Below are 12814 nucleotides of genomic sequence, written 5' to 3' on the forward strand. Positions count from 1 at the left end.
TCTGCCAGCGGTTTCCAGCTGGGGGCACAAGGAGAAGGAAGTGGGGTGACCCTCAGGGATGGGGACCACTCAGCACCCAGGGCTTTGGTCAAAGAGAAACTCTCAGATTCCGTCAAACCCCAGAGGGCTCGCGGCGGTCAGGCCTCCCTTTGGGGTTCGCTGCACTAGCCGGAGGCTGCACGAGAGAGTGATCAGCGTGCTCCAGACTGGGGGGCAGGGGTGCAGCCTTCAGCCTCTCTACCCTGCCTTGATATTCCACTGGGGAAGAGCCGCTAGCCAAGCTTGGGGTGGTGCCAGGACAGCTCTCCCCCTCCCCGCTGGAGGAGTTGGTTGGGGGAGTTGCCTCCCTGTTGAGGGTCGCGAGGGTGCACTCAGCAGCCTTTCCATGTCTGTGGAATCAAGGCCAGGACACCAGGAGACCCCATGCGGTGACATTGCACAGCACAGGCTGCCCGCAGGAGGAAAGAGGGGTACAGGTCACCGGGGGACACGCCAACAGCTGTAGCGCACAGTCAGACGCAGGGGGACTAAACAAACACCATGTCAACGTCTCCTTGTGAAACCTCCGGGTGGATTTGGGGTGCGGGGTGAGGTTGCTGGACCGTAGAGCGTTTTATAGCAACACCCCCCTCCCGCAGCCAGCGTACTGTGAACAGTCGCCAGCTGGAGACAGGGCGAGTGGTTGTGCTTGTATTTCAAAATCAATCTCGCCAAGGCCAGATTTACAGCCAGGGCCAGAGCTGCTGCCAGTCCCTTTGCTGCTGTCTCTCCCGGCGAACGGTCCAGTGGGCCGCGTCCAGGGTGAATGCTCGGGGTAGGCGCCCACGGCACCAAAGGGTTCATCTAAAGCACCCCCTTGCAAGACAGCCGAGCCGCCAAGAGTCGTACGGCAAAATGTCAATGGCTTGACAATAACAATCCCCTGCTCTCCCAGTCCTGTCCGAGGGGCCTCGTTCATTAACGAAGCTGCAGCACACCCCAGTGGGCCCCAAGCTGTTATCAATGGGGGGGGGGGAGCTCTGTCCCATCTGATCTACCAGGGGATGTTTTCCAGTTCAGCATTTTGCTCATTGGGGATGGAGACAGGGCAGAGACACCTTCCCTGGCATTAGGAGCCTGTACCCCAAAAGACCTTGCTCTTCAAGCCCAGCCAGAAGCGGAATGTTGCTGGTTAAGCATGCGCTAGTCAAGATGTACAGAGCTTTAAATACTGGAAGCTCTTTGGGGCAGGGAATAACTTCTGTGTTTGTGCAGCGCCTGGCACAGTGTGGGCATCACACAGCAGCGAGATACATAATACATGGGAACAATACGGGGTACAAGCATTGCAGTAAAGCTTCGTGGTGGAGCATTTCTTTCATTGGAAAGAGCAGATTCTTGGAAATGGCAACGTTTTGCCAACGGAGACGTGCTTGGCCAAATCGGATCGCAGGAATCCCTCTCCGGCCCTGTGAACCCTCGTTTCTCTATACAAAGTGGGCCAGCTACCCCAGGAGAGCTCGGCTCTATAACGGGGTGCACAGGGCACTCCCTGGAGGCGCGTTTCAAGTGGCCCGTCCTACCTTGCAGGTGACCCCTGGGCTTGGGGGAACGAGTTTGTTCTTTGGCAAATGTTTCAAAAGCGGCTTCCTTCCCACGCAGATACACAAAAAATCCCAACACCTCCCCATCATCCATGGAACGGAATTCTTGCCCTTCCTTGGAGCTCTGCTTTAACAAGACACTACGCTCGTCCGCAAACGTAGCTGTCCATACAAGTTCACCGGCCACCCAACCCCTTACCTGGCTATTGGACATGTTTGCAGCATATGCATCACCAAGGTACCTGGGAGCCGGAAGTGCCACAGACAGGTGACACTGGCCGAATAGTTTAACAGAGCTATTGAGGGTTATTAAGTTCCCTGAGTGATCGGGAAAATTCAGCACTAATTGGTCACACACATATTCTTTGACCTGCTACAGAACTGGACAAATGGAGAATTAACCAACTCACAAATTCACACAGTAAATTGTGCGGGACTGGTCCAGCCCGTTCTGCTTATGAACTTCAGCCAACTGCTCACTACTAGGCTATGTCTAGACTGCAGGCTTCTTTCGAAAGAGGCTCTTTCGAAAGCATCTTTCGAAAGAGCCTCTTTCGAAAGATCGCGTCTAGACTGCAGGCGGATCTTTCGAAAGAGAAATCCGCTTTTTCGAAAGAGAGCACCCAGCGAGTCTGGATGCTCTCTTTCGAAGACGGCCTCTTTACATTGAAGAACGCCTTCTTTCGAAAGAGGAACTTTCGAAAGAAGGCGTTCTTCCTCGTAAATTGAGGTTTACCGCCTTCGAAAGAAAAGCCACGTTCTTTCGAAATAATTTCGAAAGAACGCAGCTTGAGTCTGGACGCAGGGGAAGTTTTTTCGGGAAAAGGCTACTTTTCCCGAAAAAACCCCTGAGTCTGGACACGGCCTTAGAGATCAGGGGAGGACCTCTGTGGGAAGAGGAAGCACCAGATTCTCCTACCATGAAGGGTTCTTGGTGCTGGCCACTGTCAGAGACCAGATACTGAGCTAGATGGATCTTGGATCTAGCCAGTCTGGCCATTCCTATGTGATTGATCTTTTTCAGGTAGAGGGAGTCAAATCTGGGCTCTTTCTACAGCTGTTGTCCTATCACACTACCTGTCATCTGTGGAGGTAAATGGCTGTGTGGAAAGGCAGTGTGGTCTAGTGGCTAGAGTGCTCTAGTAGGATAGTGGAGACCTGGGGCCTGCCATTGACCTGCTGGATGGCTGGGGGTGAATTATCGTCTCGCCTGCTCTTTGCCTATTTAGACTTATTTTTGTCTCTTACAAGGAGCTTGTGCCCAGAATGGGAACACTGAAAGCAGACACTGAAAAGCCAATCTCTCCCATCTTTGGATCTGTTCCAGAACCAAGGCCATAAGGGAAAGTCCAGGTCCTGAGATATAAGTAGGGAGACAGCAGCCTGAATTTGGCAGAATGGCCCTAGAATACCTGTGCTCAGTGTTTTGGGATCTCTGCTGCCCTGAAGGGATTGAGCCCCTCCCCTTTCAAAGCTCCGGGAAGTATCTGACACCAGAGTGAGCTGCTTCGTTTGGGGAACAAACGAAGAGCAAATCACTGGAATGATCCTGTTCTTCCCTGCTAGGAACACAGCAGCAGGCAGACGGCTGCTGCAGGGGGAGGGATGGAGAGGCTGCTGTGCTGCTTTGACTTTCTTCAGCACAGAGAGCTCCCAGAGCTACACGGGAATCCCAAGAAGTGCAGGGATCAGCTCTGCCTTCCCGCCACACTGCACTGTAGGATATTTACCCACAATGCTTTGCTCTCTCTGTCATCAGGATTCTAGCAACGTGGCCATGAAATGTCAACAATGGGAGGCAGAAAAAACGGTTTGACCCGTTTTTCACGTTTAGCGACTTTTGCATGTCGACAGCACTTTTGTTGCCAGCCCTCTCCAATGTGGGGACAGCCTCAAAGGCAGGGTTCCCTGTAAGCCTGGCGCTTGTGCAGCCACTCAGGAGAGATTCCAATGCTACCTAGCTAATTAGCAGGGCACCCACAACCAGGTTTGTGTTTCTCCTGGTGGTGCACATCCATGCATGCATCTGTGCACATACAAATATTTATTCCACACATCGATGGAAAAGATTAGGGGGAGCATTGGAGACCAGGCCTCACTGTGCTTGGAGCTGTACAGACACTGAATAAAAAGCTGCTTCCTGCCCCAGAGAGCTTCCAAGCTGTGTAAATTTCAGTCCCCCTCCAATGTTCCAGCGATTATGTTCTGTTCTGGAGGAGAAGATGGAAAATAGGAGCAGAGAGGGGATGGGGGGGGGTCCAATGTGGAAAACAAAGTAAGGGGCAGAGAGAAGGAGAAAGGAAAGTTTGAATAAAAAGATAGAGTAGCTGCTGGGCCAAGCAGGCTTGGAGGGATGGTCTTCCACTGCTGATGGGACCAAGGCTGAGCTAAGGTAGAGTTCCTAACTCTGCCACAAGTTCTCTGATTCTCGGCTGGTCACAGAGATAAGACTGAATTAAGCTATGCAACTGCAGCTACGTTAATTGCACAGGTAAAGTCGAAAGACCTTAACTCGGCTTTTGGTGCTGACCACACCGCAGGAAGCCAAAGAGAGAACACTCTCCCTTTCACTTCCCTTTCTCCTCATGGAAGCAGGGCTACCAGCATCAACCAGAGTGCCCTCTCAATTCGAATGAGCATGTCTTCGCTAGATCTGCTCATTTGAATCCTGGAAGATCAGCAGTGGCAGCTTCGATCTTCTTGGTAGTGAAGACGTGCCCTGAGAGAGTGGTTTTCAAAAGAGCGCGATTCATTGCGTGCTGAGTTCTTCTGAAAAGCCAACCCCAGTTGGGTTGCTGAAACTCTAGACTTTGGTTGATCCTTGCCTCAGTTTCCCTTTCTGTGAAACAGAGGGTGAACAATGCACCCCTACTTCACTTGGGTGCAATGAGAGACAAATCCATCAATGTCTTGTGGGGTGCTCAGGCTGATGTTCGTGGAGGCCAAAGTCCCTAAGAACCAGGCGTGTCCTGGGCTCTGCATGAGAACTTTCCATTTTTCAATTGCATCAATTTTGTGAGCTCAAAAACTAATCTGCAAAGCCCCTTCCTGGAACTTGGATTGTCTTTTATTTTCCATCCCTTGCAAACTGCCTGGGGTGCGCTGAAACCTGCAGTAAAGTGGCGGGCAAGAGCTTTACGTTTTCGGCACGGTTCCTGGTTCTATTTGCAGGGCAGCCTCTGTACGGAAGCATCCAATCAGGATCCATTCCGGGGACAGCTGGGCTGGGTTGGGCTGCTCTGTGCTAGGGAGCAGTCTACTTTGTCTCTCTGGCTTCGTCTACACTGCGGCATTTGCCGCAAGAGCCTATGCAAATGAAGCATGGATTAGCATATCGCCGCATTTCATTTGCATAGGCTGCAGTGTAGACGTAGCCTCTCTGTTTGGAGGCTCTTGTTTGCTACCATTCGCAAGGCTAGGAAAGCAGGTGGGTTACGCTGCACCCCGAGGGGTTAGCTAACTTCTCCCTGGGACTGCCAGGAGCCATAACTAACTCATGTTCCTGCTCCCCACATCTCCATCAGAGAGTCCAGGGGCCACCTGAGACTGAGCCAAGATGAATGGGAGCTCTGCTGCAGAGGGGCTTTTAGACCAGAGGCATGTGTCGGGGGAGGGCTGTGGAGGAGGCAAACACAGAGGTCCCTGGGCCTGTCACCCGCAACCAAACCATAACAAGGGAAACCAGAAGCAGGCGGGACACTCAGGAAGCAGAGCCCAGGAGAAAGGGGCAGGGAAGAACTTCAGCATCTGTGCTGCTGCCCGTACCGTTTTCCCCACTCCTGCAATGAGGAGTAATGATAGTTCAAATTAGGAGCTTTAATTTGAACTACCTAGCCCGTGCCACGTGTAGCCGCGGGCAGGTAGTTCGAACTACGGGGCATGTAAAAATGGCGGTGCCCGGGAACATGCAAATAAAGCCCGGGATATTTAAATCCCAGGCTTCATTTGCAAGTTTGAATGCCTACATTAGCCACCTAGTTCGAACTAGGGTGGCTAGTGTAGACATACCCCTACAGACCTGCTCTGGGCACTGTACAAATTCCAGGCAAAGAGACAGTCCCGGCACTGGGGACCTTGAGAGACACTTAACCCTGGTCAGTTTTGCTCCCATGGACAGGGATGATGCATTGGACCAACTTGGAGTTGAGCAGGAATTTCCCCTCCAAGTAGCTAGTCAATGCTTCCCTCCTGCCAGCCCCGGGACCAAGATGCTGGTTTTCTCCTATCTCACCTGCCTCTTCTGCTCCAGGGTCTGTCAGCAACACGGCGACCTGGGCCCATGAAAAGCCAATGTCTTGCACCCTGGCCATGCCTGATGCCCGCAGTCTGTGGCCGCGGGGGGCGCAGGGGCTGAGGGTACAACCACACACATGGGTGTAATGTCCACCCCAGGGGCACACAGCTGCACTAGTTGTGATGGAGCCAGTGCGCTGACCGTAGCAGGGTCACCTGGCAGCAGGACATGCTGGCTGCTCCAGGGAAGCGACTACAACGCCAGACAGGCCACTTGCCCATCAAGCCACACTGCGGCTTTTAGCCAGCTAACTCAGAACTACACAGGTCCGGCTCCCGCCCTGGGCACTGGGCCCAGTGCACACACTCCACCTCCTGTATAAACACAGAATCCTGGGGCTGGCGAGTCCAGCTCCAGCTCCCTGCCCGAAGCAGAACCAACCTCAACGCCATCATCCCAGCCTGGGCAATGTCAGAATCTCGGCTGACCCAGCAGGGGTCGCACGACAGCAAAAGGGAAGCGGCCCCGTGTTTGTCTGCTTGCAGGAGCGATGTTATGGATGAACAAAAGAGAGACCTGGATCTCAAAACAGTGTATTTGGAGCTGGGACTGGTTATCGATCCAGGGGAAACATCCGCGTCCTCGGCGCTGACCTGGGATTAATTTATGTTTGTCTGAAGAACACTAATTAAGTCTGTTTGAGAGAAAGTTAACTTTCATGCCGCGATCTAGTCGCAATCAGCAGCTGCCAAAGAGAGGCCGAAGCAGCTGATTGAAAGGCCTGATCCCGCTTTACCTGTGTAAAGCCAATGGATCTAAGTCGTCAGCAGGTGGGATTGAACCTGGGACCTTAGGGACTACAGCAATGAGCCGCCATCCCAAGAGCTAAAAGCCATAGATAGGGCTCTTAGCCAGAGTCACCTTTACCCATACTCAGAATATACAGCTGCAAACAGCACCTGAAAATTTGGGGCATTTCTGGGTCTTAATGTCCACCCTCTGCTGCTTCCTAGCTCTGCTCTACTTCCTCTTCAGGGGGTCCAGTTAATTTACAAGTGACAAAGCCTGGCAGCGCTATTAGCAGCACACTGACCCTGTGAACGAGCCATTCAAGTGGTAACGAAGCCATTTCACCTGCCAATCCCAAGTACATCCTGCGAGTTTCTGAATTTACTGTGTTCAGCGGCAGGACCGGAGTTTAAAATCTGCTTTAAAACTCTTTCATTTGTGTAAAGCGGATGAATGTAAAATCATATCTCTAAAAATTCCCCCCCCCCACCACCCTCCTGGCTGCTATCGGGCACATAGTCCTGAGTAGGGCCCTGTACATCCTACGGGTGGCCCTGCTCTTAGCTAGGGCTGTAGAGGAGTCTTCACACTTGCTTCTCAGTGCCTCTGCAGACCTTCATTTTACGCTTATTAGTTGCTGCCCAAAGGGACTAAAATGAGGAATGAGAGTGTGTGTGTGTGTGTGTTTGTATATGTGTGTCTGTGTATTTGTGTGTATGTATGTGTGTTTGTTTGCATATATGTGTCTGTGTGTGTATATGTGTTTTCATGTGTGTGTGTGTGTCTGTGTCTGTGTATTTGTGTGTGTGTGTCTGTGTCTGTGTGTCTGTGTATTTGTGTGTGTGTGTGTGTGTGTGTGTGTGGAAGGGGTGTCTGTGTGTGTGTGTGTGTGTGTGTGTGTGTGTGTGGAAGGGGTGTCTGTGTATTTGTGTGTGTGTGTGTGTGTGTGTGTGTGTGTGTGGAAGGGGTGTCTGTGTATTTGTGTGTGTGTGTGTGTGTGTGTGTGTGTGTGTGTAAGGGGTGTCTGTGTGTGTGTGTGTGTGTATGCACATGCAACATCAGCCTCTAGTGGGGCGCACAGAGGGGAAGGTTACTCACTTGTGCAGTAACTGAGGTTCTTCAAGATGGTTGCCCCTGTGGGCACCCCGCGTCAGGTGTGTGTGTGTGCCCCTGCGCCTCTAGTCTGAGATCTGTGGTAGCTATGCCCCGTAGGACAGTCGGCACGCACGGCGCAGAGCCGCGATCTCATATGCGCCAACCATCCCCTCGTTCCCTTCCCTTCCCGAGGACCAGACGAGCGCTCCGGAGCAGCGGGGAGGAGGCTGGGTGGTGGAGCACCCCAGGGACGCCCGCCTCAAAGAACCTCAGTCACGGCACAGCTGAGTAACCCCCTTCTCCTTCGCGTGCTCCACTTGAGGGGGCTATGGAGCAGCGTGCGTAAGCTGCCGATAACCCCGCGTGTCCGAAGCAGGCCTCGGAGGCGGAGGTTCCACGGCGCAGTGCTGCGCGATGGTGGGGCACACGCCCAAGGAGCTGCCCCGTGAACATTGACTACGGGGCTATGTCTCAGGAAAGCGGTCGACGTGGCCACGGTCCCGTGCGCGGAGATGTCGCAGGTTGCTGGAGACCGGCATGGTAACCGAGTCAGAGCGATATGGAGTCTGGACGCCTCAGGAGACCACAGGGCCTGGCTGGTGTTTGGGGCGAGCGAGGTGCTAGTGATGGCATGGTGCGGGGAAGGGGCGAACGTTGCTGGGATGTGTCCACCAAGACAGAGATGTTTTGATTCTAATTGGTATGGACAGCGGCTTGCTGAAGGGGGGAGAACGTGGCCTGTTTACTGTCCTGAGCCACGTCTGGAGAGGCCTCGTGTGAAGACGGGCATGTCGGACTACAAAAGGGGCTGCTGCCAGTTGCCCTAGCAACTGGCAGCACAGTCTGGCAGTGGTTTGTGGGCTTTTCTGTGCTGTCGAGATGAGGTTTGAGCGTGTGAGGAATAGCTGTTGGGGAAGGGAAGCGTCACTGAGGTACAGCCAAGGGGAGCAGCCGATACATTCGAGCTGCTGAGTTGGAATCAGTGTGTACTTTTGGAGCTCGAGATGCAGACCTAGGGGCTGTGTCTAGACTGGCCAGTTTTTCTGGAAAATCAGCCGCTTTTCCGGAAAAACTTGCCAGCTGTCTACACTCGCCGCCTGAATTTCCGCAAAAGCACTGAATTCCGACTGTAAGAAATCCGTGCTTCTTGTGGAAATACGATGCTGCTCCTGTTCAGGCAAAAGTTTTGCGCAAAAGGGCCAGTGTAGACAGCTCAGAAAAGTTTTGCGCAAAAGGGCCAGCGTAGACAGCTCAGATTTGTTTTGCGCAAAAAAGCCCCGATGGCGAAAATGGCGATCGGGGCTTTTTTGCGGAAAAGTGCGTCTAGATTGGCACGAACGGTTTTCCGTAAAAAGTGCTTTTGCAGAAAAGCATCCGTGCCAATCTAGACGCTCTTTTCCGAAAATGCTTTTAACGGAAAACTTTTCCGTTAAAAGCATTTCCGGAAAATCATGCCAGTCTAGACACAGCCAGGGTGTGTCTACACAGTGGGGCTTAACTCAAAATAAGCTTTGCAAATTGAGCTACATCAATTGCATATCTTATTTCGAAATCAGAAGCGTCTCCACAGCACTTCTTTCGAAATAGAGCCCTCTTCCTCTGCCTTCCCTTCCTCCTCGTACAATGACGGTTACAGGAGTTGGAGTAAGAAGGCTTCCCGCTTGCCAGTGTTTCAACATTATGTCAAAGTAACTGCCTGCTGTGTTGACGCGGACTAAGTTATTTTGAAATAGTGTTGCAGTGTAGATGCACCCCAAGACGGGTACAGAGGTTCGTGGTAGAAGAGACGGCTTCTGTGGCCTGTTGCTTTTAGGAGGCAGTTGTCTAAGTAGGGGAATGTGATGATTCCCAGCTCAGGAATTATGGAATTGCAGGGTTGGAAGAGACCTCAGGAGTCATCTAGTCCAGCCCCCTGCCCAACGCAGGACCAATCCCAACTCAATCATCCCAGCCAGGGCTCTGTTAAAAATCCCTAGGGATGGAGATTCCACCCCCTCCCCAGATAACCCATCCGGTGCTACAGAGTTGGGCCACAATGACCGTGAACGCTTTGGAAAAGGCTCAGGAGGAGAAAGGCCAAAGGGGAGGACTTTGTATTGGGTGTGGTGGTTGGTGGCTACAAAATGGGAAATCTTCTAGGGGAGGGGCATGAACTGATATCAAAACATGCGTCTTAGAGGTTGAGGGTCGACAGCCAAACTCTCTTCTCCCGTGCCGGGGTTACGCTGACGAGGGTAACCATTTTGAAACGTTGTGTGTGAATAAATCTGTCCAGCTTGCGTGGGTCTAGGATAAGCCTCCAGCCTCCTGCTTTTCCATCATGAGAAAACAGTGTGCGTGAGACCACAGCCCGCATGTTGGTATGGCACCAGCTCTGTTGCCCCATGTTGCAGGAGCTGGTTTATTTCCTGCACCAGGGCAGCCTTGTGAGATGGGTTCCTGGAGAGGGACGGGGACGGGGTCTGGGCAGGTGGGATAGGAAGGAAAAGGAGTTCCTGGCAATTGTTCTTGAGAAATGTCTAGGGGGGAATGTGTAGAGCTCCTGGAAGGATTTAAAATTATCTTCTGGGGTGGGTGGGGAGGCATGAAAGATGAAATATGTGCCGGTGCAGGGGAGTTGATCTCCCCGGGGCCTTCCGGGCCCTCTTCTGGGCCTAGTGCTGAGGGGAAGTAGAAAGGGCTGGTGACCCCCCTATCTTGGCGTTGGAGCTGGTTGTTGAGATGTCTGGGCTGGTAGTGGCCTATATAAAGCCCAGGATCCCAGTAGGCCATGTGGGTGGCATGGGCACAGGTGGGGTACCCACAGGGGGGCGGTCACACTGGAGGTGTCGGCACGCCGATGTCAGTCTTGGTGAGGAGCAGCGAGCTGTTTGCCTCACTTGTGAGGTTTCCTCTTCCTCAGCCCCGGCGATCAGCGGCAGGTGTGTGGACCGGCTAAATCACGTGGCTAAACTGGTGTGGAAGGAGGCGTTCCGGGCGTCCAGTTACCGGCTGGTGAAATGCGGCGGCGCTGGAAAGCTCCGTGCCAGTACAGGCAGCGGGGAAATGCTGGGAGGGCTGGGTGGGCACCCCTGATGCCGATGGCTTGCTAGGTGATGGTAATGAGATGCTCGGTGCCGAGTTGGTCTGCAGCTTTGCCCGGCCGATGGAGCCAACTTGCTTTCACTGCGCGTGCCTGCCTGGAGCTCGCCTGTAACGGGTCGTTTGCTCCTCAGGTCGTCAGACAGACCCGGTGCTTCTCGGTCCAGTGCTTTGGGTGATGCCGGTACCAGGACTGAATCACTCTGGGAGGAGAAGGGAGAGCGTTCCCTGGAGGCCTGGGCAGGGTCTCTTGACTGAACCTTGAGGGTGCTCCCTTGTCTGATGCTGCTGCTGGAGAAGTGGTGTTGGTGGATGCTCCCGGTCTGAAGCCGGGCAGAGAGACTTCTCCAGAGCAGCTTGAGTTGTAACTCTGGCTATGTCTAGACTGCAGGCTTCTTTCAGAAGAAGCTTTTCTGGAAGCGATCTTCTAGAAAAAACGTCTTTTGAAAGAGAGCGTCTACACAGCAAACTCGCAATGAAACAGCAATCTGCTTTTTGAAAAATAGCGTCCACATTGATTGGACACTATCTCGCATTTCAGTTGTGATTAGTGTGGACCAGGGCACCTGTGCTTTTTCCTGGAGGCCTCTTCTTTCGAAAAAAACCTCCTTCTTCCACATCCACACACGCCTTTTTCCGAAAAAGCTTTTTCGGAAAAAGGCTTCTTCCTCGTAGAATGAGGTTTACCGCCGTAGGAAAACCCCTCTGTTCTTTTGACTTTCTGTCAAAAGAACGCAATAGCAGTGTGGATGTATGTATTGTTTTTCCAGAAAAACGGCCGTTTTTCCAGAATAACTCTGCAGTGTTGACATACCCTCTCTGGCCTCCTTGGCTGTGTCTAGACTGCATCCCTTTTCCGTAAAAGGGATGCAAATTAGACACATTGCAATTGCAAATGAAGCGGGGATTTAAATCCCCCCGCTTCATTTGCATAAACATGGCTGCCGCTTTTTTCTGGCTCGGAGCTTTGCCGGAAAAAAGCGCCAGTCTAGACTGGGATCTTTCGGAAAATAAAGCCTTTTCCGAAAGATCCCTTATTCCTCTTAAGATAAGGAATAAGGGATCTTTCGGAAAAGGCTTTATTTTTCGAAAGATCCTCGTCTAGACTGCCGCTTTTTTCCAGCAAAGCTCCGAGCCGGAAAAAAGCGGCAGCCATCTTTATGCAAATGAAGCGGGGGGATTTAAATCCCCGCTTCATTTGCAATTGCGATGTATCTAATTTGCATCCCTTTTACGGAAAAGGGATGCAGTCTAGACACAGCCCTTGGTTCTGGCCGTAAGCTTTTCACAATGGGGGCACTTTTACGGTAAATGTGCCTCCCCCAAACAGCGGATGCTCTGGGAGTGTCCCTCAGAGACCGGAATGGAAAATCTGCAGGTCAGACAATGGTTAAAGCCTGGGGAACCAGGCATGGCCAAGAGGCCGGGACAGGATGCAAAAGCAGGGAACCATTATTTTTAAAGGGACTAATCATAGAATCATAGAATAATAGGACTGGAAGGGACCTCAAGAGGTCATCAAGTCCAGCCCCCTGCCCTCAAGGCAGGACCAAGCTCCACCTACACCATCCCTGACAGATGTCTATCTAACCTGTTCTTAAATATCTCCAGAGAGGGAGATTCCACCACCTCCCTTGGCAATTTATTCCAATATTTGACCACCCTGACAGTTAGGATTTTTTTCCTAATGTCCAATCTAAACCTCCCCTGCTGCACTTTAAGCCCATTACTCCTTGTCCTGTCCTCAGAAACCAAGAGGAACAAATTTTCTCCTTCCTCCTTGTGACAAATTTTCTCCTTCTCCTTCCTCCTTCCTCCTTCCTCCTTTAATGAGAAGAAAGTTGTCTGAGAGGGAAGCTAATCCTACGACGGCCAGTATAACTGATAAGAAAAGCTGCTCTGAGGTGCTCCAAAGCCAAAGGCGGTGGAGGAGGAACCGAGGAGCCGATTGGGTGCCCATGTGAGACAGTGGCTCCGAACAGCATGTGCCGACTGTTCGTTGGGGCACTGCTACCACAAATCTCCGACTGTA

This window comes from Pelodiscus sinensis, chromosome 19 (genome assembly GCF_049634645.1).
Source record: "Pelodiscus sinensis isolate JC-2024 chromosome 19, ASM4963464v1, whole genome shotgun sequence".
Lineage (NCBI taxonomy): Eukaryota > Metazoa > Chordata > Testudines > Trionychidae > Pelodiscus > Pelodiscus sinensis.